The sequence below is a fragment of the Sceloporus occidentalis genome, unplaced genomic scaffold (assembly GCF_023333645.1).
Source record: "Sceloporus occidentalis isolate IW3139 unplaced genomic scaffold, rSceOcc1.0.p SCAF_2, whole genome shotgun sequence".
NCBI classification, from domain to species: domain Eukaryota; kingdom Metazoa; phylum Chordata; class Lepidosauria; order Squamata; family Phrynosomatidae; genus Sceloporus; species Sceloporus occidentalis.
The window spans coordinates 268,051,913-268,078,830 of record NW_028316982.1 but is presented as its reverse complement, the minus strand read 5'-3'; the positions used below and the strand labels follow the sequence as shown (position 1 = coordinate 268,078,830).

Below are 26,918 nucleotides of genomic sequence, written 5' to 3'. Positions count from 1 at the left end.
GACTACGTGTGAAAGGGATCTAGGAGTCCAAGTAGGCCACAAGCTGAACATGAGTCAACAGTGTGATGCGGCAGCTAAAAAGGCCAATGCTATCAATAGAAGTGTAGTATCTAAATCAAGGGAAGTAATAGTGCCACTATTCTGTCTTGGTCAGGCCTTACCTGGAATACTGTGTCCAGTTCTGGGCACCACAATTCAAAAAGGATGCGGAGAAACTGGAGCATGTCCAAAAGAGGGCAACTAAAATGGTGAAGAGTCTGAAAATCATGGCTTAGGGAGCTGGGTATGTTTAGCCTGGAGAAGAGACAGTAAAGAGGTGTTATGAAAGCCCTGTTTAAGTATTTGAAGGGGTGCCACATTGAGGAAGGAGCAAGCTTGTTTTCTGCTGCTCCAGAGAACAGGACCTGAAACAATGGATGCAAGCTCCAGGAAAAGAGATTCCACCTCAACATTAGGAGGAACTTCCTGACAGTAAGGGCTGTTCAATAGTGGAACAAACTCCCTTGGAGTGTAGTGGAGTCTCCCTCCTTGGAGGTCTTTAAACAGAGGCTGGATGACCATCTGTCAGGAATGCTTTGATTGCAAGTTCCTGCATGGCAGGGGGTTGGACTGGATGGTCCTTGGGGTCTGTTCCAACTGTATGATTATATAATTCTATGATTCCCAGTAGGCTCAGGCAAAAGCAAACTGCTGCAGCCTCTCCTTGCTTGTCTGTTCATCCTCAATAACATCTTGACATCTTGACCACGCTGTGCTTTTGCTTTGCCACCCATGTCCCAGTTTTCACCTGGGAAATGTTGGAGGAGAAAGAGGCAGAAGAAGCCTTCTTTGAGCACTCTTGCTTGCTTTTCTATTTGCTCTGTAATCTCTTCACACTCAGCTCCTCCCCTTGGTAAGAAGGATCAGCTTGTATGAATGGGAGGCTATTGAAGTGAATCAGGTACTGTATCCAAAGCAGCTCTTGACAGCAAGCAAAGGGGAACAGAGAGAGACAAAAAACTGGTGCAGAGAAGAAGAAGGGGGAAAAAACCTGCACTTCTAAGCCATGCATTCATTTTTCCACTGGACCATATAAATCCAACTCTGTGGTGACCCAGCTGTTTCCAAAAACTGGGCCCTTTTAAAGCATAGAAATTATATCTGTCATCTGTGGCATCGGATTCTCTATATCAGGAAGGTAAGGTAGGAGCAAACCCCCAATCCCTTAGAGGTACAGGTGGCTTGGAATTTCCTTTTTAATTTGTATGGATTTGATGCAAAGCTTCTTAGGGTCGCTGCTGCTATTTTGTTGCAAGCTCTTTGCTTTCCCTTGTTCCCACACTGGCTGGATATATCGGTTGTTGACCTTCCCAAGTTATAATTTGCTTGTTGAGGGTGAAGGAGTGCATTGTCCTTTCTTAGCCATCTTTGCCTAAAAGAAAAGGACACTTTTGTATAATGGAATACATTCCTTTGCTGGGAAATAAAGTTTACCAGAGATATTTTGTTCCCCCGGGAGGTTATATTCTCTGGCAGAAGAGGCAAGATCTCTTGTCATGAGGGCTCTTGCTTGACTAAGGACATTTTTGTCAAATTAATTGGATGTGGTTTTCATCAATTTGTCCCCCCCCCCCCATGCACATTTAGTGAAAAACATTAGTTTTGAAGCCAAGACACATAACTTTTGTTTTGAGATGATGCACATATGCATTGTTGAGGGCATAAGCACAAGAAGTGTTCATTTCTATGGGGGAGAAAAAAGGGGATGGTCCCTTTTAAAAAGTATTGCACATCCACATTTTGCAAGACATGGAGTATAGATCATTGGTTATGACCTATATAGATCTATAAGGCTTGTTGTTCTCATGTGCCTTCAAGTTGTTTCCGATTGTTCTGTTAGGTGACTCTATCACAGGGTTTTTTGTGGGGCTGAGAGTGTGTGACATAAAGAAGGTCACACAGTGGGTTTCCTTGGCTGAGCAGGGAATCGAACCTTGTCTAACGCTGAGACCACTACACCAAGCTGGCTCTCCTATATGACTTAAGTTCAGACTATCTGTAAAAAAAATTTCTCCCTATAGAGCCAGCAGGACTATGACTGTGGAGAGCAGGGTTCAAATCTCCACTCAGCGATGAAACTCACTGGGTGACCTTGGGCAAGTCACACTCTCTCAGCCTCAGAGGATGGCAATGGCAAACCCCCTCTGAAGAAACTTGCCAAGAAAACTTCATGATAGATTTGTCACCATAAGTCAAAAATGACTTGAACAACAACAACACAAACCTACCAGACTTCTAAGAAACTCAAGGGGAGGTTTTCTCTTAGCCCAGCTACCATCACAGGCCCAGCTGGTGTGGACCCAGGAGAGGTTTTTCTCAGTGGCTACTCCTAACCTGTGGAACTCCCTGCTACAGGAAGCTAGGCTGCACCCCTCTCTGCTCTCTTTACACCAGCAGACAAAAGACCTTTTTATTCAGACAGCCATTTAATGGTTATATTCAAAGATATAGCCGTGAGTCTGTAGAATGAGTATGTAGTGAGATCTTGTAGAACCTTTGAGACTAACTGGGGGGGAAAAAGTTGGCAGCATGAACTTTCATAGTCCAAATGCATCTGAGGAAGCAGACTTAAGGGCCCATACAGACAGGCCAAAATAAAGCTGCTTCAAGTCTACAAACGCTCATGCTGCCAACATCTGTCTTTCACTTAGTCTCAAAGGTGCTACAACATCTCTCTACATACATTTAATAGTTAATGATTTATGCATGGGAAGACTTTTTATGGGTTGGGCGTGTGCTGTATTTCTAACTTTGATGTTGTGGTTTTATGAAATAAATGGTTATTTATTTCATTCTGTGCTTAAAATAGTGTTTTAATGTGATGACTTGTTTAACTCTGTTCCAGCGCCTTTATTGTCAGAGTTTCTTCCTTAGCTTCGTTTAGCCTTCAGTAATCTGCCTGGGTCTCATGCTGGGAGAGAAGTGATACATGCATAAAATACAATAGAATTTCTAGTTATATAGAAGTATAATTCTCCCAGTGGATGCTCATGTCCCTTTACATATAATGGCAGAGCAAAATTGTTTCCCTTATATAAAATAGAAAATCAAGGTTTGCTATTTGGAATTTATACTTTTTAAAAATATGTTCAAGCCATGAATGCTTGAATCTGTGGATAAAAAAAATCCATGGATAAGGAGGACCGACTGTATATATCTTAGCTATTGCCTATTGGAGGTATCTTTTAAACTGGGTTGTTAAAAACAAATAATGAATTAGTTTTTTGTGGGGTTTTCGGGTTATGTGGCCATGTTCTAGAAGAGTTTATTCCTGATGTTTCGCCAGCATCTGTGGCTGGCATCTTTCTCTAAGATGCCAGCCACAGATGCTGGTGAAACATCAGGAACAAACTCTTCTAGAACATGGCCACATAGTCTGAAAAACCCACAAAAACTATGGATGCCAGCCATGAAAGCTTTCAACTTCACAAATAATGAATTGATTGTTTAAGCATTGCATCCCTGTTTGCCATGATGTTGAAGAAGGTTTGAATTTGGAGGCGCACCCCAGCATCTTTAGGAGTAACCCGTCCAAATCCCTTCCGCAACCATATGCAGAACAGTATCAGCACCTCAGACAATGGCTTGGATACTTTATGCTGTTGAGTTCGACCCAGAGGTTAAGCTAGATGCAGGAAACCTGCTGTAACATAGGTTTGCATTCCCCACGGTATCAGATTTTGGCTGTGACTTGAGAGTTTGTAGCAGTGTGGGTTACATAGGAATCACAGCTATGGCAAATCCTTGGTACCAGTCCAGCCTGTGCCATAAAAAAACCCACAGGATTTTATATGGCTCACTTGTTTCCTGCCTATAAGCTTGCATTACTGATGGGGAGATTGCTGCAGGATAGTAGGGAAAACCTCTGAATGGAAAGAACTAGTGGAATTCATTTATTAGGGGGGGGAAACCTCATTGAAAGAACTAGTAGTATTTATTGCCAGGGCCCATTCACACTACACAATTATAGTACTTGGATTTATGTACTTATGTACTTTATTTATTTATATGCTGCCTTTCTCACAGGATGGAACCCAAGGCAGCTTCCATAACAAATTCAGAAACATATGCAAAAAGTTTTTAAACCAATTTAAAATCACTACATTAAAACTGATTTGAAATCATATATCATATCATATATCATATACAGATATCATATTTGTTTGTATCCTGCTTTTTCCCCAGAACTTGGACTCAGAGCAGCTCAAAACATTAAAAGAACAGTATAATTAAAAGCATACAAACGTTACAAAATGCAAAAAATCATGTAAAATTAAAACCAGATAAAATGGACAATATTAAGAACCGTCCTTGTTTAAACATTAGAAGCCTGTGGTTCCATCCTATTGGATCCTGGGATTTGTAGTTTAGGGATGGCCATTCCAAACCCTGCAACTGTACTGATTTGGCAAGGGCAGTCCTGGTTAATCCTCTGTCATCCCACTTTTTCAGCTTCTTTTTAAATGTCCCAGTTTCTCTATCCTCCCACTTTCCTCCTTTATTCTCTGCCTACTGCATTTGCTGCAAATTCAGTTCAAAGTGAAAAAGTAGTTAACTTGAGGAGGAGACAGGCGAACCCTCTAACATTTCACAGACAAAAACCAGGAGAGGCCTGGCCAAGCAACGTCAGAGTACGTTCAAGATGGCAAAAGTTACTCATAAAGAAGAACACTCAAGCTAGGAGCTACTTTTGCACCTTGAACTCATTTTGCAGCAACTGAAGTAAGCAGGAAACAAAGGGGAAGTGAGAGTGGGAGAGAGAAACTGAGACATTTTCAAAGCAGCTGAAAAGCAGGGCAACAGAGGATTAAATAGGACTGGCCCTGCTAAATTGGGACATTTAATTGCATGGACAGAGTCTCGCCTTTCCCAGCATGATCAGGCAAAAGCAAACTGCTGCAGCATCTCTTAGCTTGTGTGTTCTTCCTTGTGAATCACTTTTACCATCTTGACCCCATTTGGCCACACCTGTCCTGGTTTTCAGCTATAAAACATTGTCAGGGTAAGCCATTCTATTGGTGTTGGAGAGCAGAGTGAATTGGTGGGACTGGAGAGGCTGTGCTCCATGTGTATGTGCTGTTTGCCTTCAAGTTGTTTCTGACTTATCACAGGGTTTTCTTGGCAGATTTCTTTAGAGAGAGCTTGTCATTGCCATCCTCTGAGGCTGAGAGAGTGTGATTTGCCCAAAGCCACCCAGTGGGTTTTCATGGCCAAGAGGGGATTCAAACCCTGGTCTCCAGAGTAATAGCCCAATGCTCAAAACACTACACCATGCTGGCTCTACCAGCCACACAATGCAGAGAAGGCTATTGCAGTCTTAGGGATGGTGACAGGGGGACTGCAGTGGCGTTCTAACATTTGTAACATTACATAACATTCATAATATTCCCTACCATAGATCGTCATGTAGAATCTTGGCCAAAGACAATATAGAATTTTGCAAAAATTGGCATATGCTTGTTTATATGTGCAGAACTGTGCAAAACATGTACATCTGGCCTTCTACCTTTGCGGCTTTGACTTTTGCCCATTTGATTATTTGATGTTTTGATCTCTAGGTCCTCCAGCGCAACTCTGTCAGAAGTTGACCATAGAGTTGTGCTGAAAAACCTAGAAGTCCCTAGAGAAAACATTTCTCTAGACATTTATAGGACCTCCAAGTATTTGTAGGTCCTCCAACATGATTCTATGATTTACTTTTGTATTGTTTTTAAATCGTATTGTTTCATACTTGTTTGCCGCCTTGAGTCCCTATATTGGGAGAAAAGCGGGATATAAGACAATAATAAAAATAATAATAACTACTACTACTACTGGCTGATGTTGACCATAGAGTTGCACTGGAAAACTTGGAGATTCCTACAGAGGTGTTCTCTTAGACAAAAAGAATAGTATTTTTTATTTGTGGTTTTTCCACAATTATTACTCTTACATTAAATATAAATGCAACATATCTAATCATTGTGGTCAGCATTGTCTCTGGCTTGCACTTGCTGTCCAGAGGCTGATAGCTGCTGGACATCTTCAAGGTTGCTGTGTTCCTGCTTCTCAGGGATCTTTACTTTAAAACCAGAGCTGGACCAAGAAAATCTATCAAATCAAGGACTGCTTCTAATAGAAGGTTGTCCTCCAACAGCCCTCACTAATCCGGCAGACTGGATGTCTCTAAAATGTAGGACATTCAAGAAAAATGCAGACCATTACAAAATAAAAGCTAGAAACAGTAATATAAATGTGGATCCATGCAGTCATGCTCAAAATAGAAGACATTTTGGAATTGCCCCTGGAAAGAAGGTTGAAATGGAGGACATGTCTCAGAAAAGGATGACCTCTAGTCACCCCACCACTAATGCATAGAGGACTGCCCTCTCTAATGCTGAACACATGGCTATCCTGGAGAGAGCCATCTACTGACATCTCTAGTGCTGGTGTCACCCAGTGTGGGTGCCTGAAGGGGATTATGAGGGATGTTGAGGGTGGTGGCAACAGTGGCCTATCCTCCTCCTCACCTTTCCCAAAAAGGGCTGTCAGGTGATGGCAGTGGGGGACTCCTCTGCCCTTCTTCCCCCCAAGCCCTACTTGCTTGAATTTAAAAGACCTAAATACTGGAGGAGTCTTGAAGATGTTTCATCCACAGGGCCACCCAACCTCCACCCACACAGATGCCCATTCAGGGCTGCCAGAGGCTGAGCAGGTGGCCAGCAAGAGAGGGGACGGAAGAAGTGTGCACTGCCCCTACTTCTCCTGTGCCTTGGATCTCTCCTTCGAGAGAGCTGTGGTGCCAGGGAAGGCAGGAAGGTTTGCAAGGAGGGTCCAGCTGGGGGTCACCACTCCTTGGAAGTGTCACCCAGTGTGACCTGCATCCCCCGCACCCTACTAGTGATGCCACTGGGGCCACCATGAGGTACATTGCTGGGCATATGACAAGACCCAAGCATGCTTTTTAAAAAACGAAAGTGGCAAATCGGAACCAGCTAAAGTGGTAGCAAGTAACTGTGGCTAAAATCCAAGAAAATCTCAGCCAATCCACCCCAGCGTGACCAAATGTCTTAAGTGAAAAGGAGGACAAGGCACCGCACAATGTAGGCCATCCAAGAAAAATGTAGGATAGCACCAAATAAAAGCTTAAAGCACTCATATAGTGTAAATGTAAATTCATGCCTCTTAGGCATGCATCATAGGGTTGGGAGGACATTTTGAAATTCCTCCTGGATGGAAAGTTGAAATGTAGTACATGTCCTATCACCCTGAGCCAGCCATATGTAAACCTTCACGGGAATCATCTTTCAGTGGTAGCTTTGTCACAAGGGGCCACAAATCTGCTACATGTTTGACTCCATAGATCAGTAGTTCTCAAACTTTGGCCATCCAGGGCCGTATTCCCACTATGATTTAAATTACTGATTGGGTTATATGACTCTCCTTCCCATTTGAAACCAGTTCTGATCCTACTGTGATCGATTTCAATTGCAACGAAGCAAGGCAAATGAAAAAACCTGACACTAGTTCTTTGGCAGTTCCTTTGAAGAGAATCAAATCCAAAGCGTGTTCAACAAGTGGGAATGACAGATCTGAATCACATCATTCTGGAGGGGAGGGCCTAATAGCAGAGGGTTGTTTACCATCCCTCCTCAGTTTTTGGTAGATCCACCATTGCCCCCTCCCCCAATGCTGCCTTTGTGCTTCTGGTGTGACCTATGGGCACATGTGCTTTTAAAAAATAAAATAAAATTGATAGAAAATTTGATTCATTGATTTTGCAACTACTTGCAATAAGTGAAAAGTGTGTGTGTGTGTGTGTGTGTGCGTGTGCGTGTGTGTGTGTGTGTGTTTCCCAAGCCAGGCTGCCCGGGCTGACGCTTATGTCACTGATGATGCATAGATGATTGACATGCATTTTGAAGTGGCGCAAACTAGTGGGGATGACAATTGTGCCAAAGAAAATAAGCGATTACAAGGGCATAATGAAAAGATCTGCTTTCATAGTGGTAACAACGGATCTTTAGGAATCGATTAACTGACACGGAACAAAGGCGAATCGCAAACTGGTTTAAATGTAAGTGGGAATGAGTTCTGGACTTCAGCTCCTAGATATCCTGACTGCTATCCAATGTTCAAAATGTTGGATAGCTCCTTTAAAGTTTGTTTGCATTAAAGTGGAAGCCCTCACTGCTATCTTGGTGAGTGCCTGGTATGAATAACTGGGAATTTGGTGCAGTGGAAGTGCTAACCTGTCTGTATTTTCTTACTGATAGCTTTATCTTTTATCAGTTAGAAGCCAAGAAGGTATGCTGAAAGACAGACAGACCCATTCTCTGTGAATTGTTAAATCCTTTTTAAAGCCCACTTAGCCTATTGTACACCTTGTGGCAGTCAGTTTCGTAAGCAAAGCAGACTCAGAGGGAAAGAACATGTTCTCTCTTGCCCACCCTAAACCTTCTGCCCATCTCCTGCCCACACGGTCTTCTCCATCTCGTGCTTACTAACTTGTGACTTTGCCATCGGCCCCGTTACCATGGAAGGGATTAGTCTAGCGTGAAAGAAAGCCTGTTTACTTCATCCACTTTCAAGGCCTTTCTCTAGAGCTGCAGAGAGTGGCTTTCATGAACGAAAAAGGGTGGTAGTGGTGGTGGGGAGATAGGTCTGGTTTTCTTGATACTTGGTCTGTCTTCTTGAGTTGAAAGAAAACAAGAAAGTTTCCTGCTCTTGATCATTTCATTTTGATTGATGGTTTGAGCAAAACAAAAGTATAACTGTTAGTACCTATAATCTTGATAGAATCACAAAATCATAGATCATAGGGTTCGAATGAGCCACAAGGGCCACCTAGTTCTATGCCCTGCCATGCAGGAATAAATGGCTAAAGCATTTTTGGACAAGATTTGTCCAGAGGAGGTTTGCCACTGCCTTCCCCTGAGGCTGAGAGAGTGTGACTTGCCCAAGGTCACCCAGTGGGTTTCCATGGCCAAGCTGGGAATCAAACCCTGGTCTCCAGAATCCTTGCCCGACACTTAAACCACTATGCCACACTAGCTCTTATAGACACACAGACACTTAAGTATAAATTGTACTGTAGCCAATACTAACAGTGATGGAAGTAGATGGTTGATGTCATTGGCACACATTTGCACCCGATGCAGAGCCACAAGCCTTGACAATACTGAGCTACTTGTCCCACTGCCCTTCTCCAGCACATCATAGCTGGAATCCTCTTAGTGACTTGAACTGCACTAATCCCTGGTTAAAACCAGCATCAGTACTCTCTTGGGCATTGCACAAAGAGATATCCACCACCTCCTTGTGCAACACCTTTCCTCTAACTGGCAATCTGATGGTACGCTTTGAATGTCCAGGGGTAGCTGTGTTGGCCATATAGCACAAAAATCCACCAAACAGCGATACCGTTATTGGGCCAACCAAAATGTACGATATACATGTTTCAAGCTATCGAAGCTCCACTGGTTCCTTCATCAGGCAAGGTGTTAAAAACCACACTGCAGAAAAAATTGAAGATGTTAGCCATAAGCCTGCATTTTACTGCTTTTGTTCTCAGTTCAGATGGTATGGAGGGGTATTTCTTGCAGACTGGCACCTCCTCCTTCCGGCCATGTGGCTCCTGGAAGATTCTCAAAGTCTAGGAGATTTAACATCCATTTACAACACAAAAAGATAGCTCCTTTGCAATCCTATATGCCGGGGTTCCTAACCTTTTTGACTCGCAGCAAATTTCAACTTGGCAAATTTCTGTTCAGAATGTAATTTCTCATTTTCTTAATTTGATTCTATGTTTTGTTTCTTATTCTTTAACTACATTCGATTTTTATTTCTTTCATTTTCCTGGAGTGGCTGCGGAACACCTGGGAAGTGCACAGAAGTGCATGGAGCACAGGTTGAGAACCCCTACAATATGCAATCCAATGTGTATGTTTGCTCATCAATGGAACCAATTGCCTAGAAAGGTGGTGAAGTGTCCTCTGGACTTCAGGAAGAGGCTGTACAGCTACAAACCAGGGATGCTTTAGCTGAGATCCTGCATTCAGCAGGGAGTTTGACTCAGTGGCCCATGAACCACCTCCAACTCTCTCATTCTGTAATCAAAGATTCTAGAATTGACTCCCATTTTAAATAGCTCTAATATATATCAACAGATTCTGCATCCATGGATTCAGTCATTGAATATTCCAAAAATGAAAAATTCCGAAATAGCAAACCTTGATTTTGCAAATGTATGAAAGGTATATTTTGCTATGCTATTGTATATAAAGGGACTTGAACACCCACAGATTTTGGTATCCATGAGGGAGTCCTGGAACCAAGCCCCAGTGGACACAAAGGCTCCACTGTATTCCTAACTTCATTTTATTTAAGTAGCAGTGGCCAGTATTCTGTATCAAATTTACTCATTCATAACTGTTCATGATCATTGCCTAGTCACAGTTGTGATACTATTGCCACAATCATGAGTTTTTTAGCTGCATTATCAGTGAAGGAAGGTGGAGAAATAACATGCTTTTAGGTTGCAGCAGCATATACTGGTGTGATATGTTCGCTCCTGGACGTACCAGTGATCAAACTGGCAGTCTTAATTTGAATTCAAGTATACCTGTATACCTCCTTGGAATTCTTGGAATTGTTTGACAGCTAATTTAGATTGGTTAAGAAATATGAAAGCTGATGTTCAGAAGTCACATTCCCTTCATTTCTGCTTTCCTTCCCTCTTCCCATTGTCCATTGTCTCTTCTATGTTTATTTCTTTGTCTTAGTTTATATATGTAGCTAAATCCTCTGTTGGCCAGTCTATCCTAGCTTCCCTGAAACATGCAACTTTGCTGCTCAGGGTTCAGGAAAAGTAGTTTTATTGCACTTGGAGGATGGGATGTTGTTTTCTTGCTGTATTTTTTTTAAAAAAACTGATACACTTTAAAATGAAAAAGAATCGAAAGGTTTGAATAAAAAATCAAAAAGGACGTAAGAAATGATAATGCATTTTTAAAAAACCACAAGGCTAGAACATTTTGTTTCTCAGGACACGCTATGACTGTTGGAAAACAAAGGAATTTCAAGGGAAGATTGGGAAAGGAGCTGAATTTGGATACATTCACAAATTCCAGCCTATTAGTAGAGGTCTGAACAACAGGACCAGGAACAATGGATCCAAGCTGCAGGAAAAGAGATTCCACCTCAACATTAAGAGGAACTTCCTGAGAGTAAGGGCTATTCGACAGTGGAACACACTCCCTCGGAGTGTAGTGGAGTCTTCTTCTTTGGAGATCTTTAAGCAGAGGCTGGATGGTCATCTGTCGGGGATGCTTTGATTTGGATTTTCTGCATGGCAGAGGGTTGGGCCCTTGTGGTCTCTTCCAACTCTACGATTCTATGATTCTATGATTCTAACAGTGTCTTAACCATACGGCATATTTTAATAGGCTGGTTTTCATTAAAGCAGTATGTATAACAGGCCAGCATGCAGTAGTGGTTTGAGTGTTGGACCATGGCACTAAAAGACTATGGCCCGTTCCACACGGGCAAAAAGTACGCACTCTGCATGTACTAGGGTTAGAAAGGGGCATCACTTCCTGATGCCCCTAACCCTAATATGTGCAGAGCACATAGAAAATGGCGGCACCCTATAAAGATGGCCGCCGCCATGACTACGTCATGACCGCGCCGCCTCCAAACAAGGCGGCACGGAAGTGACGTAGTCACGCCGTGCGAGAGCACCTGGGGCGCTCTTTTGGCAGCACAGGAAGGAGCTCCATTTCAGAGCTCCTTCCAGGATTTGCATCGTTGGCACAGCCTCTACACGGCTGCGCCAGCGACGCAAATGAGAAAGGGGCCGGGTCCCCACCGTCTTGGTCCCCACCGTCACCGGGTGTCCTTGGGGCTTGAAGCCCCAAGGACACCCATTTCCAGGCCGTGGGGAAGCGGCCTTTTGCCGCTTCCCCACAGCCTGGAAAGCGGCAGATCGGGGCCTCAGAGGCTGGCGTTGTGGCAGCTGAGGCCCTGATCCGGCGGGGCAAGAGCCAGTTACAGGCCGCCCCAAACGGGCGGTCTGTAACGCGCCTTTAATTTGAATCCCTGATCAGCCACTGAAACTCTTGGGGGAGTCACACTCTCTCAGACTAACAAGAAGGCAGTGGCAAACCTCATTTGATGATATCTTGCCAAGAAAACTCTTATTAAAGAGGCAGCATGGTACATTGATTTATGTGTTGCACTAGGTCTTTCAGAGACTAGGGGGTTTAAATCCCTGCTCAGTTGTGGAATCTCACTGAATGATCTTGGGCAAATTATATTTGCTCAACCTAAGAGGAAACTTCCTCTGAAGAAATCTTGCCAAGAAAACACTAAGGAGATTATCTCATGGGGGTTATCCCATCTTGTCCCATTCCTGTCCCATCCTTCCCGCATGATTGTGGGAAGGACTTTCAGGCAACGTCACGCAGATCCTATCATTAACTATCCAAAAAGTGTGATTGACCGCGATTGTGCAAAAGACTTTCAGATGACTTTGTGTGGATCCCGTCATTAACTCATCATTGACCCTTCATTAAAGCAACATTGGCCGGCATTTTGTGTTAATGGAATTAATGGGGGTTGGTTTAGATTATTTTTAGCCTTTGTATGCTTTCAATTTTAGAATTTTAGACAGCTTAGACGACAAGGCTCTCCTAGACCAACTGTTAGAGGACTACGGAGAGGCAATACGAGCAGCAAAGAATTCGTTCTATGGTGCTCGTATTGCGTCCGCAGAGTCGCGTCCGGCAGAGTTGTTCAGGGTGGTTAGGGAGCTAACTCAGCTCCCTCCCGCCCTGAACCAGATCCTTGAACCTTCTAAGGCCTGCTGTGACCGATTTAACGACTTCTTTGCGGATAAAACCTCTCGGATAAGCGAAGGTCTTGATGCCGACATTCAAGCAGAACCTAGAGTAGAGGTATCCAGAGCCTCCGTGGACTTTATTAAACTGGATCAGTTTGAGTTGGTAAGTACCGATGATGTGGACAAGATCCTCGGAAGTGTCCGGAAGACAACCTGCTCTCTCGATCCCTGTCCCTCGTGGCTTGCGGCCCAGGGGGGACCGGCGGTAACCTTGTTGTTACGCCGGATTATTAATACATCTCTGAGGGAGGGCCAATTTCCATCAGAACTTAAATTGGCCATTATAAAACCTATCTTAAAAAAGCCCTCCCTCGACCCCCTGGTTCATAATAATTATCGGCCAGTTTCGCTGCTGCCATTTTTGGGAAAGGTGATCGAGAGGGCGGTTGCAATCCAACTTCAGGCGATCTTGGATGAAACGGATTATCTGGACCCATTTCAAACTGGCTTCCGGACGGGTTACGGGGTTGAGACGGCCATGGTCGCCTTGGTCGATGATCTCCGTCTGGGCATCGACAGGGGAAGCGTGTCCCTGTTGGTGCTCTTGGACATCTCAGCGGCTTTCGATACCATAGACCATGGTATCCTTCTGGGATGCCTGGCAGAGGTGGGAATCGGGGGCACTGCGCTCCAGTGGTTCCGGTCCTACCTCTCTGGGAGGTCCCAGATGGTGCAGCTGGGAGACGTGTGCTCCGATGAGAGGCCCCTTAAAACTGGGGTCCCTCAAGGAGCCATTCTGTCTCCCATGCTATTTAACATTTACATGAAACCGCTGGGAGAGATCATCCGGAGACATGGGGCGCGGGGTTATCAGTACGCTGATGACACCCAAATCATTTTCTCTATGTCTCCGACTGATGCAGTGACTGGGGATGGCGTCTCTCCTCTCGTGGCCTGTCTTAAGTCAGTAATGGGCTGGATGAGGGAAAACCGACTCAAGCTGAATCCAGAGAAAACGGAGGTACTAGTGATAGGTTCTCCTGGTCCAGGAATGGCGGTGGTTCCACCTGTCCTGAACGGGGTCACGCTCCCTGTGAAGGACTCCGTGCGCAGTCTGGGGGTGCTTCTTGATTCGTCGCTTCACCTGACTGCTCAGGTGAATGCGACGGTCAAGAACACCTGTTATCAGCTGCGGCTTATTCGCCAGCTGCGCCCATACCTGGCCCAGAGGGACCTAGAAACCGTTGTACATGCTCTGGTAACCTCGAGATTGGACTTCTGCAATGTACTCTACATGGGGCAACCCTTATACCAAACCCGGAAACTACAGATGGTGCAAAATATGGCAGCCAGGCTGGTCACTGGTATTTCCAGGACCAGCCATATAACACCGGTGCTGAAAGATCTTCACTGGCTGCCTATCTGTTTCCGGGCCCAATATAAGGCGTTGGTGATTACCTATAAAGCCCTAAATGGCTTGGGTCCAGGATACTTGAAGGACCGCCTCTCCCCATATATTCCGTCCCGCACCCTCAGAACATCCGGGCAGCTATTACTGAAGGTGCCTGGGGCTAGGCTTACTTCCGTCGCAAGGCGGACATTTTCCATCGCCGCCCCGGCCCTTTGGAACACGCTGCCCGTCGAGCTCCGCTCGATTACCTCCCTGGCCCAATTTAAAAGGGAGTTGAAAACCTTTTTCTTCCAGCTAGCATTCCCCGCATAAAAAAAAAAATCCTGTGGACCTCCCTCCTCTTCCGTGGCTATGAGGATGGGCTACTGGGGCTTTAGTTGGTTTTATTTTAATTTTATTTTTGTATATTGTATGGTGCCGTTTTTAACCATTGTACGTGTATTGTAATTTTATGTAAACCGCCCTGATCTATGGAAGGTGTGGTATATAAATAAAAGCTTTATTTATTATTATTATTTAATTTTGTATGTTTAAAATTTTTAACTTTTTACTGTTTTAATTAGGCTATTTTAAGTGTTTTTAAAATTTTTGTTTTAATGTGTTTTTATATTGTGAACCGCCTTGGGTCCCTTTTTGGGAGAAAGGTGGGATTAAAATGAAATGAAATGAAGTTTACGTTATTGCAATGCCGCTTTAATGATGAGTTAATGGCGGGATCAATGCTATGATTTGAAGGCCTTCCACGCTATCGCAGTCATGGATGGGATAAGGACAGGGGAGCATCTGTGTGTGATAATATCCTATGTCAATGTCAATTTGAAGGCACATAACAATAAACAAAGGCTAACAGCCTTTTAGCAACATACACAGGCATATCTTGTGCTACCATGGTTGCCAGATGAATTAAGAGACAGGGTACCTGTCCTTTTAACAGTTGTATAGAAGAAGGAATTTTAGCATGTGTTGCTTTTCAAGCCAGCTTCATCTGCTGAAATTTCCTCTTCGGCATACCATTATGGGCTTCTGTCCCCTTTTTCACTTGGCAAGCCTATGTGATACATATTTCTTTGCACAACCCACAATGCTTGTATCCAGTGTAAGCAGGGTTGCACCTGCCAAACAATTGTGCACAAGGTAGTGCAGTAAAAAACACAGAGCAGTGTGCATAATGCGCCAATATTTCATGAATGCAAACTGGGACAGCTGTGGCCCAGCAACATCAGGGTGCAGTCAAGATGGCAAAAGTTATGAATGAGGAAGGATGCACAAGCTAAGAAAACCTGAAACAGTTTGCTTTTGCTTGAAACTACAGGGAAGGGCAAGATTCTGTCCCTTTCTCTCCTCTTCCCCAACTGACTTGAGTGCAAATTAAGTTAGCACTTTGAATGCAGTGTGAATAATTAAAGTCAGCTGAGGACAAAGGAGGATAGTGGGAGGAAGAAAGACTGGGACATTTTAAAAGCAACTGAAAAAGCGGGATAACAGAGGATTAAACATGACTGTCTCTTCCAAATTGGCACTGTTGGAAGGTATGAGTGTACAAATTCTATGCACTGCTTCTGCACATTGCAACAGCCATGTGCATTGACCATTAACTCACGTATGCTGTGTTGGTGTTCAACGTAATTTAACATAATTCTGGCCATTTATGCCATGCTGTAGCAATAGAGGATCTCAGCCAAAGTGTGTATAATAGAGAAGTAGAAGTAGATATTCTCCAAGAAAAGACACTACTTTTTATAGAACGAGCATACTATCTTCTGAAAGCAGAATGTATTACTTTAGAGACAATGCACAGCTTAGGAGCCTAGCAGGGCCTTGCATTAGCTTACAGATGCCAAAGTGCTTATGCTGAATCAGCCCTTTGAAGGCTTGCAGGCCCTGTATCATCATCATCATCATCATCATCATCATCATCATCATCATCTACACCTGCCTTTTCCCCAGGTATAAATAGGCTGCTTACAAATTAATATGATTACAATATTAAAAGTCAACATAACATTAAAATTAAACTGTTAACGTTAAAGCGGTTTAAAACATACACTTACAAAGGGTAAAAAAGAGTTCAAACAGTGCAGTTTAAAAGAGCAAAGCACCCTCTTAGGAGAAAAAAATCCTTTATTTCTAATTGTCTGAATAAAAAAGGTCTGCCTGCCAACAGGAAAGGATTGCCAAAGTCTTGGAGCAGCCATCAAGAAGGCCCTCTCTTGAACCTATACCTGTTCCTTTTTTTAATTATTATTAATTTTTAATTGTTTTACACTTGACATACAATACCTTACATTACACCATGTGACCCACCATATACATATACACAATGTCCATATAACACAATATACATACATACAATAACAACTGGTGTCAGTTTTCATATAATACTTATATTACATATAATGCTAGCTTATCTTAAACAATACTATGAACAATATTAGCCAAATCTGCTCTTTTTCCTTTTCTTTGTTCACAATACGTCTGTTTCGTATTTTCTTCTATTAATTTGATTATTTTTTAAATGAGTAATTTATCAAGATATCCTTTTAAAAGCTTTTTTAGTTGACACCAAAACATAAAACGTAGTCTCTCCGACAATATATACTAAAATACATATAACATCAAGTTATCAAGGAGGATGAAGAAGAGCAGCATGGACAGGCTTCGAGGACAGAACAGGGGAGCCTGAGAGTCCCACCCGAGGAAACAGTCGCTGCTAAGCCTCGGAGGAGGCGTGTGGTCGTAGTGGGGGACTCCTTACTGAGGGGTACAGAAGCAGTGATTTGTAGGCCTGACAAGATGTCTCGAGAGGTGTGTTGTCTTCCAGGTGCAAAGATCCGTGACGTGACAGAGAGGCTGACAAGACTGGTCAAGCCTACTGACCAATACCCCTTCCTTTTGGTCCACGTGGGAACTAATGATACTGCAAGACACAGCATTCAGAACATCAAAAGGGATTACGAGGCGCTTGGTAGGAAGCTGAAAGGAATGGATGTACAGGTTGTCATCTCGTCTCTTCTGCCAGTTGAAGGGCATGGTCCAGGAAGGGAGAGGAAAATAGCAGATGTGAACAACTGGCTTCGCAGATGGTGCCGCCGAGAAGGATTTGGATTCTTCGATCATGGGCTGCGGTTCCATGAGGAGGGACTTCTTGCAACAGACGGGTTGCATCTCACGCCAGTTGGAAGAAATGTTTTTGCCAACAGTCTCAAGAACTTGATCAGGAGAGCTTTAAACTGAGTTCCGAGGGGAAGGGAGACAATATTAAGGAAGGCGAAAGGGATGGCGAAAATAGTCAAACTGACACAGAGGAAACAAGGCAAACAGTGCAAGGACCCAACAGTGGGAGGCAAAAAAACTTGCACAGGCAGCAAGTAAAAGGGAACCATGGTCTGCGATGTCTCTACACTAATGCACAGAGCATGGGAAATAAGCAAGATGAACTCGAACTCCTAGTACAACAAAGCAAATATGATATAATAGGCATCACTGAAACTTGGTGGGATGAGTCTCATGATTGGAATGTGGAAATAGAGGGGTATAACCTTATTAAGAGAAATAGGCCAAACAGGAAAGGAGGAGGAATAGCACTATATGTCAGAGATATTTACACCAGTGAAGAGATCCTGGACATCAATCATGGAAGCCAGGTGGAGAGCATCTGGATAAGAATCAAAGGGGAGGGAAACAACAAGGGTGTTACGGTGGGAGTCTACTACAGACCCCCAAGTCAGACTGAGGAATTGGATGATATCTTTCTAGAACAGATGACCACACAGTCAGAAAAGAGAGATGTAGTAGTGATGGGCGACTTCAACTATCCTGATATTTGCTGGAAGTCAAACTCAGCAAAATCCTCAAGGTCTAGCAAATTCCTCACTTGCCTGGAAGACAATTTCATGGTCCAAAAGTGGAAGAGGCAACAAGGGGGGCAGCTATTTTAGATCTGATCCTAACCAACAAGGATGACTTGGTTAATGGGGTGCAAGTGGTGGGATCCTTAGTTGGAAGTGACCATGTTGTCCTGGAGTTTGTAATACAGTGGAAAGGAGAAGCCTGGTCAGAAATACTAAAAGATAAAGGAGTTCAGGACGGATGGGACTTTCTCAAAAGGGAGATACTGAAGGCACTATTTCAAACAGTTCCAGTGAGAAAGAAAAACGGGAGGTGTCTCAAGAAACCAGGATGGGTGACTAAGGAACTTTCAACCGAGTTAAGTTTGAAACGGAACATGTATAAGAAATGGAAAAAGGGGGAAATCACGAAAAAGGAATTCAAAGAAATAGCAGGCATGTGTAGGGGTAAAGTCAGAAAAGCTAAAGCGCAGAATGAACTCAGGCTTGCTAGAGAGGTTAAGAACAATAAAAAGGGCTTTTTTGGATATGTCCGCAGCAAGAGGAAGAAGAAGGAAACGGTAGGGCCACTGCGTGGAGAAGATGGCAAAATGCTAACAGGAGATAGAGAAAAGGCAGAATTACTCAACACCTTCTTTGCCTCAGTCTTCTCAGAAAAGGCAAAGGGTGCTCAACCTGAGGATAATGGAGCAGAGGACAGAATAGGGGAATTTCAGCACAGAATAAGTAAAGAGATAGTAGAGGAACACCTTATTAATCTAAATGAATTTAAGTCTCCGGGACCAGATGAACTCCATCCAAGGGTATTAAAAGAACTGGCAAAAGTAATATCGGAGCCATTGGCAATCATATTTGAAAACTCCTGGAGAACAGGAGAGATCCCAGCAGACTGGCGAAGGGCAAACGTTGTCCCCATCTTCAAAAAGGGGAAAAAAGAGGATCCCAACAATTATCATCCAGTTAGTCTGACATCAGTTCTAGGAAAGATTCTGGAGCAGATCATTAAACAGAGAGTCTGTGAACATCTAGAAGGCAATGCCATAATCACAAAAAGTCAACATGGGTTTCAGAGAAACAAGTCATGCCAGACAAATCTAATCTCTTTCTTTGACAAAATTACCAGCTTGGTAGATGAAGGGAATGCTGTGGATATAGTATATCTTGATTTCAGTAAGGCCTTTGACAAGGTTTCCCATGACATTCTTGCAAACAAGCTTGTAAAATGTGGGCTAGACAAAGGAACTGTTAAATGGATCTGTAATTGGTTGACCGGCCGAACCCAAAGGGTGCTCAACAATGGCTCCTTTTCATCCTGGAGAGAAGTGACCAGTGGAGTCCCACAGGGCTCTGTCCTGGGCCCAGTGCTGTTCAACATCTTTATCAATGACCTGGATGACAGAATTGGGAGCATACTTATCAAATTTGCAGATGACACCAAATTAGGGGGAATAGCTAATACCCCAGAGGACAGGATCAAGATTCAAAATGACCTGAATAGACTAGAAAGCTGGGCCAAAGCTAACAAAATGAAATTCAACACAGAGAAATGTAAGGTATTGCACTTAGGGCGAAAAAATAAAATGCACAGATATAGGATGGGTGACACCTGGCTGAATGAAACTACGTGTGAAAGGGATCTAGGAGTCCAAGTAGACCACAAGTTGAACTTGAGTGAACAGTGTGATGCTGCAGCTAAAAAGGCCAATGCTATTTTAGGCTGCATCAATAGAAGTATAGTGTCTAGATCAAGAGAAGTAATAGTGCCACTGTATTCTGCTTTGGTCAGGCCCCACCTAGAATATTGTGTCCAGTTCTGGGCGCCACAATTCAGAAAGGACATTGAGAAACTGGAGCGTGTCCAAAGGAGGGCAACAAAAATGGTGAAGGGTCTGGAAACCATGCCCTATGAGGAACGACTTAGGGAGCTGGGGATGTTTAGCCTGGAGAAAAGAAGGTTAAGAGGTGATATGATAGCCCTGTTTAAATATTTGAAAGGATGTCATATTGAGGAGGGAGCAAGCTTGTTTTCTGCTGCTCCAGAGAACAGGACCCGGAACAATGGATGCAAGCTCCAGGAAAAGAGATTCCACCTGAACATTAGGAGGAACTTCCTGACAGTAAGGGCTGTTCGGCAGTGGAATGCACTTCCTCGGAAGGTGATAGAGTCTCCTTCCTTGGAGGTCTTTAAGCAGAGGCTAGATGGCCATCTGTCAGGGATGCTTTGATTTGGATTTCCTGCTTGGCAGGGGGTTGGACTGGATGGCCCTAGTGGTCTCTTCCAACTCTACGATTCTATGATTCTATGATTCTAAGTTCACTTCCTACTACTTGGTTTCTCAATTACCTAAACTTTATATCTCGGTTCTATCTTTTGTTGTTATATCTAATCTTATCCTTCCGCTTCTATTGGTCTCGTAAATCCTCCATCTGTATTTCTTATTCTTGTTCTTTAAATTTGAAATATATTTGTTTAATTTTTTGAGACCATGCTTAGCCTTCAAATCTTAATAACTTGATGAGTTCTTTTAACATGTCTAACTCATTATTATGATCTTGCCATAACCTATTTTACCTTATATCTATTATTTCCTTTAGATTAATAATCCAGTTTTATTCCGTTGCTTATCCTAAGTAAATGTTTTTCCATTCTTTTCTTATATAAACATAGAAAATCTTCCAGTCTTTTTTTGCTTGTTCTTCATTCTTATCCTTCATCCAGGATGTCATTTTGTCCATTTCCGCGACTTCCAGTAGTTTGATCAGCCATTGTTCTATTGAAGGAATCTGTTTACATTTCCAAGATTTGGCGAAAACAATTCTTGCACAAGTCAACAAGTTAAATATTAGTTTACCACATAACCTCTACCATTCCTAACAGAAAAATTTCAGGTTGAAAAGCGATTTGTATCTTTAGGTCTCCATTAATTACCTTATATATTTTTAACCAATATTCTTTTGCCTTCCTACACGACCACCACATATGAAAATATGTTCCAACCTTATTTTCACATCTCCAACAGAGTGGGCTACTGTTTTTATACATAAATGCTATTTTTTGTGGCGATAAGTGCCATCTATAGGTCATTTTATAAATGTTTTCTTTCAAGTCTTGGTTAACCGTATATTTCATGGATTTCCATACATTTACCCATTTCGCATATTCTAAGTTCTTGCCCATATTTTGAGCCCAACGTACCATGCTTTCTCTTATTATCTCTTCTTCTGTTTCCCAAGTCAGTAACAGTTTATAGTACCTTGTTATCAACTTTCTTTTCCCCTTATTTATTATCTCTTCCCATTCTGTAATATTCTTATTGATTCCAGTCATCTTTCTATCAAGCTTCCATCTTTCCCTAAGCTGCCTGTAAAGATACCAATGACATTCAATCTCAGTTTGCCTCAACTCCTCTTGAGATTTAAGTTCTTCTGCCCCCATATTTGATTTAATTAAATCTTTATATCTCAACCATTTAAGCTTTGGAATGCTTTCTTTTCCAAAGAAAGATTCGTGTGGTGAGCAGATTTGAGGGATCTGATAACATAAACGAGGTTTCAATTTTTCCCATACGTGTAATAACGTTCTACAAATTACATGATTTACACAATTTTTATGAACTTTCTTTTTGTCATAAAATAGATAACCGTGGAACCCAAATCTCATATTAAATCCCTCAAGAGCTAATAATTTGTCATCATCTAACAACAACCATTCCTTCAGCCAAACCATGACGGTTGCTATATAATATGTTTTGAGGTTTGGCAGACCCAGGCCTCCCCATTTTTTTTCATCATACATTATCTTAGCTTTAATTCTAGCTTTTTTCTTGTCCCACACAAATTTTAAGATTTCTTTTTGCCAATTTTCTAGAGGTTTGAATGAGTGTAGAATCGGAACTGTTTGAAATAAAAATAACATTCTGGGAAGGATATTCATCTGAATAACTGAAATTTTACCAAGAAGTGAGAGTTGGAATTTTCCCCATTTTCCTAAGTCTTTTTTCACCTCTGCCCAGACTTTCTCATAATTATTATGAAATATATCCACATTTTTGTTTGTTAAAATAATACCTAAGTATTTTCCTTTGTTTTCTAGTTTGAAACCACTTTCTTCTACAAGAGTGACCTTTTCCTCATTACTCATATTTTTCGTTAGCATTACTGTTTTTTCTTTATTGACCTCAAGGCCAGATATTTCTTGAAATTCTTCCAAAATTTGAATAACATTTTTAATACTAAAGATTGGGTCTTCCAAAATATAAACGATATCGTCCGCATACAGACGCATCTTGTATTCGTATTTTTTAATTTTCAAGCCCTTTATATTTTTTTCAATCCTGACCCTATTATTTAAGGATTCCAAAACAAGGATAAAAAGCAGGGGGGACAAGGGACACCCCTGTCTTGTGCCCTTAGAAATTTGAAATGATTCTGATTTACCTTGATTTACAATAAGTTGGGCATGTTGTTCGCAATAAATTTCTTGTACCCATTTACCAAAGATATCCCCCACCTTTACCCTGTCCAACAGTGTCTTCAACGTTTCCCAGCTAACGTTATCAAATGCCTTTTCCAGGTCCATGAAGATTAATGCCAGACTTTTTTCATTATGGTGTTCATAGTATTCAATAGTGTCTAGAATATGTCTTATATTATCTTTCAATTGCCGATTTGGCAAAAAAAAAAAAAAACAACCCCTGTTCCTCTGGGATCCAGTCTTTCAAAACTTTTTTCAACCTTTCCACCAGTATCATTGTGAAAAGTTTGTAGTCTGTATTCAACAAGGAGATGGGTCTATAGTTTCTGATGTCTTTGTGATCTCTGTTTTCTTTTGCCAAGAGAATGATGTTAGCCTGTTTCCATGTATTTGGATATTTTTGCCTTCCAATGGCATTAACTGTCAACTTAAAAGGGGTAGAGATTTGTTCTTCAAATTTTTTATAGTACTCGACTGGGAAGCCGTCTGGACCCGGTGTTTTCCCGTTTTTTGCTTTTTTGATCACTTCTACTATTTCTGTACTATTTCTGTTTTCTGGGATTCTGTTGGTCTATCGCCCACCCCGTAACGTAACAGACTTCCTAACTGAGCTGACACAACTAGTCTCAGAGCTGATGTTGGAATCGCCTAGGCTGTTAGTCCTGGGCGACCTCAACATCCCTCTCAAGGGTGATTTGACTAATCTTACTGGTGCGGCTCGGGAATTCATGGGTTTCATGACAAACATGGGCCTCTCCCAGATAGTCTCTGAGCCCACGCATTCTGCAGGTCATACTCTTGATGTGGTCTTCTGTACCGAACAGGCATATCCATGGGCAGAAATAACTAGTATCTCCGCATTATCATGGACGGATCATTTCCTGGTTAAGGTTGGTCTGGAGACTACTATTCCTCCCTCTAGGGGTGGAGGACCAATTAAAATGGTCCGCCCTCGAAGGCTGATGGAACCCATTAGGTTCCAAGAAGCCCTAGGGGGTTCTATGGTTGGCAGTGCCAGTGACTCTGTTGAAGTTCTGGTTAATTTATGGAATAACAACATCACCAGAGCTATAGACATGATCGCTCCCAAGCATCCTTTCCAACCCAGTAAAAACCGTAACCCTTGGTACACTGAAGAGCTTAAACAAATGAAGCGGGTTGGACAACGACTAGAGAAGCATTGGCTGAAATCTCAACTCATATCTGATAAGATACTTCATAGGACTTTTCTTAGGTCCTATCAAATGGCGATAGATGCAGCCAAAAAATCTTTCTACTCTGCATCTATCGCATCTGTGAAATCTCGTCCAGCTGAGCTGTTCAGGGTGGTAAGGAGTTTAACACAACTGCCTCCCACCCAGAACCCTCTATTAGAGTCAACCATAGCTTACTGTAATGCTTTTAATGATTATTTCACAGATAAAATCTCTCGGATAAGAGCTGATTTAGATGCCAACTTTAAGTCAGAAGCAATGAGAGAGGCATCCAACGCCTCCGCCATTACTGTTAGACTGGATCAGTTTGAGTCGGTAAGTACTGAAGACGTGGACAAGCTCCTTAGTAGTCTGAAAAAAACGACTTGCCCTCTTGACCCTTGCCCATCCTGGCTGGCTGTCCAGGGGGGTGATATAGTCAAGCTGATGCTGAAAAATATAATCAATGCATCCTTCAGGGAGGGTACCCTGCCTTCTTGTCTTAAGGAGGCAGTGGTCAGACCACTCTTAAAAAAGCCCTCCCTGGACCCTCTGGATAGAAATAACTATAGGCCAGTCTCGTTGTTGCCATTCTTGAGCAAGGTGATCGAGAGGGCGGTCGCCAATCAACTACAGGCAGTCTTGGATGAAGCTGATTATCTGGACCCATTTCAAACCGGATTCAGGGCAGGATACAGAGTTGAGACGGCCTTGGTCGCCTTAGTTGATGATCTCCGTCTAGGCATCGACAGGGGAAGTGTGACCCTGCTGGTGCTCTTAGACCTCTCAGCGGCCTTCGATACCATCGACCATGGTATCCTTCTAGAACGCCTGAGAGAGTTAGGTATCGGAGGCACTGTTCTACAGTGGTTCCGGTCCTACCTTTCAGGCAGATTCCAGAAGGTGGCGCTAGGAGACAGTTGCTCTTCTAAAAGAGAGATAAAATTTGGTGTACCCCAGGGCGCAATATTGTCTCCTATGCTGTTTAACATTTACATGAAGCCGCTGGGAAAAATCATCCGGAGACATGGGGCAGGATGTTATCAGTACGCTGATGACACCCAAATATATTTCTCTATGTCTCAAACTGATGCAGTGTCTATGGATGGCATCTCTCCTCTGAATGCCTGTCTTGGGGCGGTAATGGACTGGATGAGGGAAAACCGACTCAAGCTGAATCCAGGTAAGACGGAGGTACTTGTTATAGGAAACCCAAGCCCAGGTATGGAATTATGTCAGCCAGTTCTGGATGGGGTCACACTTCCCCTGAAAGACTCTGTCCGCAGCTTAGGGGTGCTCCTTGACTCGTCGCTTCACCTGACAGCTCAGGTAGATGCAACAGTCAGGAGCACTTGTTATCAGCTTCGGCTGATACGCCAGCTGCGCCCCTTCCTGGAGCAGGGAGACCTTGAAACAGTTGTACATGCGCTGGTCACCTCTCAAATGGACTTCTGTAATGCGCTATATATGGGGCTACCCTTGTGCCAAGTTCAGAAACTTCAACTTGTACAAAATATGGCAGCCAGGTTAATTACAGGTACTCGTCGTACCGACCACATAACAGCGGTTTTGAAATCCCTTCACTGGCTGCCAATTAGTTTCCGGACAAAGTACAAGGTGTTGGTGATTACCTTCAAAGCCCTACATGGCTTGGGTCCAGAATACTTAAGAGATCGCCTCCTTCCATACTGTCCGTCCCGCACTCTAAGGTCCTCGAAGGGGAAGAATCTACTTCAGCCAATAAAATCTAGGCTAACTTCAGTCACCCAGAGGGCCTTTTCCATCGCAGCTCCGAAGACATGGAATGACCTGCCGAAGGAGATCCGTGACATTTCTACTCTTACAGCCTTTAAGAAGGCTCTTAAAACGGATCTCTTCCAGCAGGCCTTCCCTACCTAGTTCTACTCCCCATTTACTGTGACTTATGTCACTCTGTCCACCAATTCTTCTCTTAAATTTAATGAGAAGAATTACATTAAAATTAATTAAAATAAAATCCTTGCCTCAAGAAGAAGAGCCCTCCCTCCATGACATCATCATCAGACCTGGGAGGGAATGAAAAAGAGAGGCCTGACTTCCATCAGGCCTAACTGTGAATGTACTCACTTCGCTCTCTTTAATTTTATTGTATTTTATTTATTTATTGTATTTTATTTTATTATCTTTATTTTTACTGTTGTAACCCGCCTGGATTCCTTGTGATTGGGTGGGCTATAAATAAATCATTATTATTATTATTATTATTATTATTATTATTATTATTATTTCAGCTGTTGTGATAGGTCCATTTAGCAGTTCTCTTTGCTGTTTATCAAAAGTTGTCAATTGTGCCTTATTTAAAAAATCATCTATCTTTTTTTCGAGATCTCTTTTCCTTTATAGAGCTCGCTATAGAAGTTAGTAAACTCTTTCATGATATCTTCCTGTTTTGATGTACATATTGAGTTTTTAGTTCTTATTTCCGATATGATATTTCTTTCTCTTTGTTTTTTCAATTTATGTGCTAGCCAACGGCCAGGTTTGTTGGAGCACTCAAAATATTTTTGTTTCAAATATTTCAATTTTCTTTGAATCTCCTCATTTTCCTCCCAGTCAATTTGTTTTTTAATTGTTTTAATTTCTTTAAAAATCTTTTTATTAGATAGGTTGTTCACTTGTTCTTTTTCTTTTTGTCTGAGTAAATTATACAGTTTCTCCATTTTTTTCTCTTTTTTTTTCTTCATGATATGATTTTGTTGTATAAAGAAGCCCCTCATGTATGCTTTTGATGCTTCCCAAACTGTAGTCATGTCTATATCAGGATTGATGTTTTCTTCAAAAAATAATGATAAGGTTTTTCTTGCTTTCTCCACTATCTCCTCTTTTTGTAGTAGTATGTCATTTAGTCTCCATGCATATTGCATTGGGTTTGTTTTCATCGTAAGTATTAGAGGACTGTGATCTGAGATTGTTCTCGGTTCGTTAGCCATGTTAATTACATCTTTACACAAGCTTTTGGTAGCAAACAGCATATCTATTCTTGATAGAGATCTGTGTCTTTCCGAGTAGTATGTGAAGTCTTTGGAATTTCCATATTTAAATCTCCAGATATCATACAGTACCTGCTCTTCTATCATATTTTCAAAGGCTTTCG

At 42.4% G+C, this 26,918-nt stretch overlaps 1 protein-coding gene across 1 annotated transcript in view; it reads left to right on the top strand.

Moving 5' to 3' along the window:
• The first annotated feature begins 921 nt into the window (after positions 1-921).
• MYO7A (myosin VIIA) overlaps positions 922-26,918 on the top strand; it is a 185,078-nt gene continuing 159,081 nt past the window's right edge. The window contains exon 1 of the mRNA XM_089512992.1: positions 922-1,177. The gene's annotated coding sequence lies outside the window, so the exon portion shown is untranslated. The remainder of the gene's footprint in view (positions 1,178-26,918) is intronic.